Raw genomic sequence first — 8,708 nt, 5'->3', positions numbered from 1 at the left:
GAATTTCTTCTCCCATGAGACATAATTGGCCTTTGGGAAAGAGGCGAGACCTGGTCATTTTCTGGATCTTGGCCAGGTCCTCCATCATAGACCTAACCAAATCCATCTTTTCAGTTTCAGCCTTGGCCGACAGCTCTTTGGTGAGGGCCGCCTCCTAGACCTTCAACTGGCTATTGAGATTCTCTACTGATTTCAGCAAAGATTCATTAAGATGCGCAGTATGCTTGAGTGGCTCCAGCTGCTCTCGGAAGGTCTTGATGGTGGCCTCCAGCTCCGTATTTTTCTTCTTGGCCGCCTCCAACTCAGTGCGGACCGCCAAAGTGGCCTGCGCCTGATAATAAAGAATATCAGTTGTCAAAATTTCATTTTGGGCAATTTAAAACATTGCCTTATCGCAGTCAGAGGCGGCCATGGCTTTAGCAGCCTTTACCTCTTTGTTCTTCGCACCGATTGGCTTGCGAAGGCCGTTTACTCGGAGCAGGGACTATAAAAGAAAACAGGCGTCAGATACTAAGACAAAAGGCAGGCGTCCTGGAAAACAATGACAAAAATACCAAGTGTACCTCAGAGAGGAGACCCATTATACCATCAAGGTCCAGGGTACCGACTCCCCGGACCGCGTCCCTCTCCTCAAGAGGGACGGCTCTCACCATGGACTTGGCCATTTCGACCAAACCCGGTCCCTGATGACCGCCTGTATCAAAAGGTAAAGCATCAGCACGATGAAGTAAAGTGAAGAAATTAATCGGCAAAACAGGAAGCCAGATTGTATCTCTTGGGGGCCGGCTAGGGACTTGAGTAGTTTTACCCCCATATTAGGGGGTGACCGGCTGCTTGTCAGCCGCCTGTTTCCTGGTCGAACCAGGCGTACTCCCACCAGTCAGTTTCCGAACCTTTGAGTCCAATTGATGGGAGGAGGAGGGTTTAGAAGCACCCGCCTGCAAAAACAATGGGTGACTAATGTTAATAAACACAAATTTGAAGAAGACAAGGCTAGAAGAAGTCCAAACTCACTTGGGGCTACTCCTTTGAAGAAGGTTCAGTGGAGGGCTTGGGACTGCCCATTACTGCGGCTCTTAGCATGGCAGCTGCCTTCCTGGACGCAATTATACTGTCCATAGCTTCCGCTGAAAAAATACAACCTAGAGTTAGGGAAGTTAAGAGGAATAAAACCACATCTGCTTCAAAAAGAACAAGGTGCCGGCTACCTCTCGAGACCCGACTACTCAGGCCACAGGCGACTAGGAAGAATTCGTCATATAGCCACCTAAATTTGGGGATACAGTGTAGAGGCACCTGCTCCCGTTCCCCACTAGCAGGGTTGAGTTGTGTTTTCACCTTGAAGAGCCCTCGATCCATGATCTCTTCCCTCGCTGTGCGAGGAACAGGCGGCATGGCAGCACCGCCTGCAAGGAGGGGCGGATTCCTATTCCATCTGTTGTACCGCTTGTTCAACAGAGGATCAGAGGTTTGGATAAGGTAGAAGGTGCTCCTCTAGTCCTTCCACTTATTTTCTTTCCCTCTTGTCATCAAATAGCCCTTGTGGCTTGATTACTGGTACCACCCGGTACCGCTTGCTTTGGGGGTCCAACTTAAATAGTTCATATGGGTGAACGCCTCAAAATTTAGCTCCACCCCGTGCATTTCACATCCGGCCACATAGAAAAGGATGTTAAACCAAGAGTTAGGGGCTAGCTGCCATAGCCCCACCTCGTACCCATCGAGGATTTTCTAAACAGCCGGATGCAAGGGAAATCGAAACCCCGCTTTAATGGCTGCCTCATAGCAACCAAAGCAGGCGTCCCCATAACTGATCCTCTCAGGCCAGACTACCGCATCCTCAACATCTGGCACGAATAAATCAAAATCTGGACCCATCACATGGTCCGATAGAAAGAAACCAATTTTTCTTTCATGGCCTTGATGCGGCCCTTTGGGACATGGCAGAAATAAGCAGTGTTCAACTCCCAGTTAGAGGCGGATGGTTCTGACCATTTGTCCCCTTTTTCAACCGCATGAGAGATTCTTGACTCATGTAGTCGGGAGTGCCTCTCCTTTGAGTTCAGGGAGTGATGGCTTGAGGAACTAGAGCTGGGCTCACTGTTAGAAGAGTCCGACTCCTCATCTCTCTTGGAGGGGACTAACCCCTCTCCTTCTGTAGTGGTCAACTGTCGACTGGCTAAGTCAACAATGAAATGGGTAGGGAACACCTTGGCTCCCTCCTCTAAGCTCTCAGCGACAGAGCCGCTTTGGTTGATTTCAGTATCAGACGCTTCGTCAGATGTCTCGCTGACCGGCACATAAAAGGAGGAGCCATCAGAGTTGGTGATCTTGGTTGTTCTCTTAGTTCGAGCCATCGTGTTCTGCGCAGACACAGAGACAGTCGGGCTATGTATAAAGGGCAAAGTTTGGCCCGAAAAGGGGCAGGCGCCACTCCTAGTCCTAGATTCAGCCGTCCCGGTGACCGACTGATCACTACCTTAGGTCGTGTCAGGTGCTTTTGAGGTACCAAAGTTCAAAAGAAATAAAAAAGAAAAGTAAAAGAACAGACGATTACCTGAATAATTAAAGAAGTAACGTTATAAATAGCAGAGATCTGAAAAATCAGCCGGCTTGACAGATCAGGCGGTAGGCTATTAATGTCCAAAAATGTCAGAGCAAGTTTAGGGAACCGAGTGTTCTCTTTCAAAAGATTTCAAATGTGAAAATAAATCTGAAGTCAACACGCCCTTATATAGGCAAAATGAGAAGTCGAAGGGTCACTTCCAAAAATTCAAAAATGAGCGGGAAAAAACCTTCGACCACTCACCAAGCGACACCTGTAGCAGGCCGTTGCCTGTTACAGGCCGATACCTTTCACAGGTGACATGTGAACAGTCACGTGCCACCTGTGAGGGGCAAATGATTAGGGGATTTTTCCCTACCAATCACCATCTGAAAAGTGGACAAATCAGGTTCTGCCATGTGTCCGCCACATGGGCTAATAGGAGCCTGCCACGTGTCAGTCCTTGATCTGTCCGCCCTGGACCAGTTGAGTCACGCCATGTGACCTCCCCCATGCCAAATGGGAAAACCGACTACCTAGGCCCAACAACTTGTGGAACCCCAATCAGCCTTAGGTTGACCTAAACCTAGGACTGGCACGCATCCCAAGACATATAAATATTCCCATTAATCCTCATTAAAGGGGATTACGCCAATTAATTACTCTCACCTAGAGAAAACACTTTACCTTTTTTCGCAATAATTACTCCTTAAACAAGTAGTAACTTGACCGTCGGAGGCGGAGCTCCTACCACCTGGAGTCTCCGTTGTTTTGCAGGTACAGGCGCCCGGTTCCAGTCTCGGAATTGCAACTCTCCCGCAGGACATCAGAAAACCCTGAAACATGTATAATGGTGAATTTCGAGCCAAATCTTTGGATGAGGCTTGGGATTTCTATATGTGGTTTGCTAGGGGTAGCTATTAGCAAGATACTTATGCAAATTGTAATGATTTTACTAGTTCTTGCATGATTTCCAATGATGAATCTTTTGTTCCCCAAGATGAACCCATAATGCATGATGCCAATCCTTCCCCCTTGTATGCTAATTGTGATGAGATACATCCCAATGTTGATAATGTTCATGCTCTTTCTCAATGTTCTTCAAATATGTGCATGGACTTCAATGAAGCTCCCCAACCCCAAATTCTTAAATGCATGATCCCCCATCTTCATCTTCTTATTCTTACATGGCTTCAAATGATTCTCCTTATGCTTCTAATGAATCTTTTTATGAGGGTCATTCTATGGAAAATTTGATAGAAGAGAAGATGATGGAAATGATGAAGATGATGGGGAAGGTTAACGAGATGAGGGAAGTTAGCCTAGAAAGTATGAGAAGGGAAGAAGAATTTAACAAGGAAATGAAAGCTAAGATGTAGGCGCTTAGGAGCCAAATTTCCTACCTAGCTCAATCTAGAGCAATTGCCTTCCTTCTTCTCCCCCTCCCATATGAGTGAACCCAATTGGGCTTTTGAGTGCATGGTTAAGGATGATTATGATGACGATGTTGAAAGTGATAGAGGGTGTATGGAATATGATTCATTTGATGAAACTTTGAAAACCACCCCCTTTATCCAATTTGAACCTCAACACTCTTTGCAACCCATTGAAGATCCCATTTTGGTGGACCTAAAAACTGGTTTGAGGTTGTTGAGAGAAAAGATGGGTTATGGTGATGATGAGATACTCATGTTTGATCATGTTGAGTTAGGAAATATTGAGAATGAAAATCATAATCTTGTTGAGAGTGAAGAAGCCCAATTGGTGGTTGATGACATTTTCAAACTTTTTGAGGTTAGTGAAGATGTGTTAGAAGGGCATTCATTGGACGAAAAGTCTTCTGTTTCAATGCAAGGTGGTGTGATTGAAGTTGTGAGTGAGGTACCCATTCAAAGTCCTTTAACATACACCCTTTTTCAAGAAAGCTTACCAACATTCCTTCTTACCCCATCTCACTTCCCTATTTTCTCAAAGATCCACCAATTGAGGAGCCCATTATCTCTCTAGCTTCCCATGACCTTTCTTTTGAACTCAATGATGGGAATTCATCTTCCAAACAGCAACAAAATGAGTTTGCTTCCCCTTTCTCCTTTTCTAGTAATAGTTTTGATTTTTCTTCTTCTTATTTTCTTAATTTTTCTTTTGATTCTTTTACTTTTTCTTTTCCCCCTTCTCTCAAGCATAAAGTCACTTAGAACTTTGTGCTTGCTTGTCATATGAGCATCGTGTATGCTCTATATCTTGGTATGTTTTCCGGTGCATATGACAAGCTTTTGCGTTCTATGTCGGGTTATTTACTAGAAAGGTCATGCTTGGACGTTAAGAGAGCCTTTCCCGGGAAGTAATCCATGTTTTATTACTTTCATTTTCTTTTCTTTTAAGTATAGATTCTCTCTCATGGAACTTTTTATGTGCCATATTCTAGGTACCTAATGACTTGATATACCCTTATGCATTGGTATTGGATCAAGAATCAAGGAGGTTTGATTCCACATTTTCTTGCATTGAGCATACAAGGCATAGCTTTGGAGGAAATTTTCCAGCTTTAAAAGGTTTTATTGGCTCATTTGCGGGTATTTATACCCACCTATATTCAGTAATATCTTTCCTTGTTCTTTCTCTTATGGTTGGAAATAGGGATGTTAGTGGGGCGGGTCAAGTAGGAGACCCGCCCCATCCCCACCTCGATGGGGCGAGGATGGGTCTAGATTTGGTGGGTGGCGGGGTGGGGATAGGGATAAAAACCATACCCACCATAGGTGATGGGGCGGAGATGGATTTTAAGCTATACCTGCCCCATACGCGCCCCACCCCACCTGACCCGCCCCATACCCGCTTGACCCACCTCGTACCTGAAACATACCCACCCATACTTATGTAAAAATAATTAAATAAATTAATTAAATTATACAGTATTACTTTGTATAGTTTTTATAGTGGAGTTCTTTTTCTAAGTGGAGTATATTTTATTTAATATTGGAGTTTCTAGAGGCTAAAGAGTTTAGCCCATCAGCCCATATCAGTACTACTCTAGACCTCAAAGTACTCTAACTTCTCATTCATATTAGAAACCTAATTTCCTCTTTCTTTCTCCTAAGACTCCTCCAACGGACACTAAGTTGCCGCTCAAGACACTATTTGATCAAGGTAAATCTCTTATTTCTTCCTTCTCTCTCCTTATTTTAATATGATTTTATAGATTTACTTGTTTTTGATAAATTTAGGGATTTATATGAGATTTGTTTTCAATTTATTCAATTAATTAATAACATTTTATTTAACTTATAATGTATATACACATATGAATATACATATGTATATATATATGGAAGGAATGGTGTCCTTCCAACAAGTGTATTCTTCCGATAAAGGGTTCAGAATTATTACAGAGCTAATTCTTCAGTAAGGTCAAGTGATCGGAATGCCTAGGTGGAGGCCATTCCGATTAGTAATATCAAGGTACAATTGATATTACAGCTTAATCTTAACTGAACCCTTCGGGTCGAACCCAATCGAATCACCGATCCGAGACGACGAATTAATCCGAAAGGATTTAATGAGTTGACAGAGTTTTACGAATACAGACGTCAGACATCGAGCCTAGGGCGTCGAGACCGAGCGTCGCAAAATCACAAGCAACAAGTATGAGCGTAGCCATAGCTAGGCTAGGCTAGCTCATCGCAAGCCTAGGCGCACCATGTGTGTGCTAGGCACTATCGTAGCCTAGGAGCGCCCTGGCAGCCCATCGCAAGCTAGCAGCATGCTAGCATGGGTGCCTGGGTGCGCATGGCAGCTATCGCAAGCCCCACAAGCACCAGGTAGCCCATCGCAACTAGCAGCGTGCTAGCCTGGGTGCCTGGGTGCTCATAGGCAGTATCGCTAGCCTATCGCACCAAGCACAGCCATCGCAGTGCTAGGCACTGGCATATGGGCCTGTACGTGCATGCGTCGCACCATCGTAGCCTTATCGCACCAAGCACAGCACCCACGTGTGCGTGCGTGTGCGTGGGCACTGTCACAACACCCTAGCATCACGCACAACACCATCGCAGTGCTAGGCACATGCGTGTGTGCGTGTGCGTGTGCACCATCGCCAAACAGCCTCGCAATGAGGCACCAAGCTGTGTGCTTGCGTGCGTGCCTTCGCATGGAAGCACCAAGCACAACAAGCTAGCAAACAGCACCAAGCCCAGCATGCGTGGCTCGCTAGCAGCATGCATGCTAGGCGTTGCGTGCATGAGTGCGCTGGCTGGGATGTGCGTATGGTAACCTAGCTGGCTGGCTGCGCGAGAGGGCCTGTGCAAGTGTGTGTGCGAGGAATTGCTAGGCAGCAGCACTATGCTAGCAGCGCCAGCGCCCAGCAGCTCGCAGCGTGCTAGGGGCTGATGCGTGCTAGGCCAGTGCGTGCTAGCACAGCTTGCTAGCATAGCAAGCTGGCTGGCTGCCCAGCCTTGGTGCTAGGCGCAAGCTGGCAGCTTTGGCAGCCAAGGTAGGCTGCCAGCCCAGCTGTCTATGAGATGCCGGTTTTCGTGAGGGGTGGGGACCAAGCTTGGGCAAAGCCTTGAGGAGCAAGGCAATGGTCCCCCACCCATTCATGGTCCTCACCTAACCTTCTCTCTACATTTGACACTTGTTGCATTGTACATTCTCCATCATTATACATTGATTTGGGAGCAAGGCCGGTTTTAGAAATAAATTAATTAGCAAATTATACATTCTCCCACATTGATTGGGGAATGAAATGCAAGGGTTCATTTCCCTATAAATACCAAGCTTGGGTATTGGGAAATGAACAACCTTGAGTGGAATTAAAAAGGCAACTCTAAAAAGAGTAAACCTTTGATTCGTAAAACTCGTAGTTATTTTGTCCAGGTCTTGACTAACCTTCAAGACTTAGGACGCCCGGGTCGGGTCGAGGGTACGATCCGTCGGAGATCTCGTCTTTTCGGGATTTTGAAGTAAGAGCTATTTGGGAGTGAAGCACGCGTCAAAGGTATAATTCTTGTTCTTAATCTTGTTTGATTAAGTTTATTATGCTTGTTTAATTGCTTTAATTAAGGGGCGGGTCTTGGTGGGTTTCCTTCCGCGTAATGTCGGGTCACTACGAAACCCTACAGCGCTATTGGAGCCACGCTCCTTTTAATTTTTGCAATTATTGTTTAATTAAGGTGTTTTAAAGGAATTTAATTTTCTGGTTCATGTTCATCTAATTAGATTAGATGCTTATTTTAATTAATTTTTTAAACTCGATTTTATTTTCGATTTGGCTGTCGAACCCAGATTTTGGCTCAAAAATAGTGATTTTTGGGTGGAATCGACATTCTGGAACTGTTCCAATCCTTTTAGGGTTGTCCAGAAGCCAAATTCGAACCAGAAACTCAATTTTTTTGGGGTTTTTCGTTTTTTAACGAAAATTTTAATTCTTTTTAAGCCTTGATTAATGCAAGCATTACAAGGTTAGATTAAATGCACATTTGCATCACTAATCTACTGGTTTTAAAATATCCTTGAGCATAATAATGGAGTGTTTATTAGTGCTTAAGTTGATATACCAATTTATCACATAAACTTGTTTTTCACAAATTTTGCAAATAAATTGCAATGAGGTGTGAAAACTTGTTGTGATTTTGTATTTTAAGTTCCCAAATAATGTTAAAGTTCTAATCTTTAAAGGTTTAAATGATTGGAACCCTAACCCTAAATTCCATGTTGAACAAAGTTTGGATTTTTTCATGTTTTGGTTGATTAAAATCCATTAAGTTCAATTACTTGTGAGTAAAATTTGATTAATCTTCATATTGGAAGATGTAATCTTGGTATTTTACACAAGTACGAAAGTTGGAAATTTTTTTATCATTGGATGGTTAATCTATTTTTCCAACTCCCTTTTGTCAAATCCATTATTAATTTACATATTGGCAAGATTAATTTTGGACATAGCTCATTTTATTTTAAGCATAAAGTTTGACCTAATTTTGTTCAAAATTGAAATTTTGGATAAATTTAGGCTTGTGCACCAATAAAATAAATTTGTTTAAGTTAAACTTAATTTTATTTTATTTTCCCTGAAAATTAATTCTAAAATGTAATTTAGAATTGATTATTGTCACACACAAATCGGAATTAAAATTCCGAGTAAAATGCACGCAAAACGATGCAAAAC

The sequence above is a fragment of the Chenopodium quinoa genome, unplaced genomic scaffold (assembly GCF_001683475.1).
Source record: "Chenopodium quinoa cultivar QQ74 unplaced genomic scaffold, ASM168347v1, whole genome shotgun sequence".
NCBI lineage: Eukaryota > Viridiplantae > Streptophyta > Magnoliopsida > Caryophyllales > Amaranthaceae > Chenopodium > Chenopodium quinoa.
The sequence above is the reverse complement of the archived record's forward strand: the minus strand, read 5'-3'. Positions refer to the sequence as shown.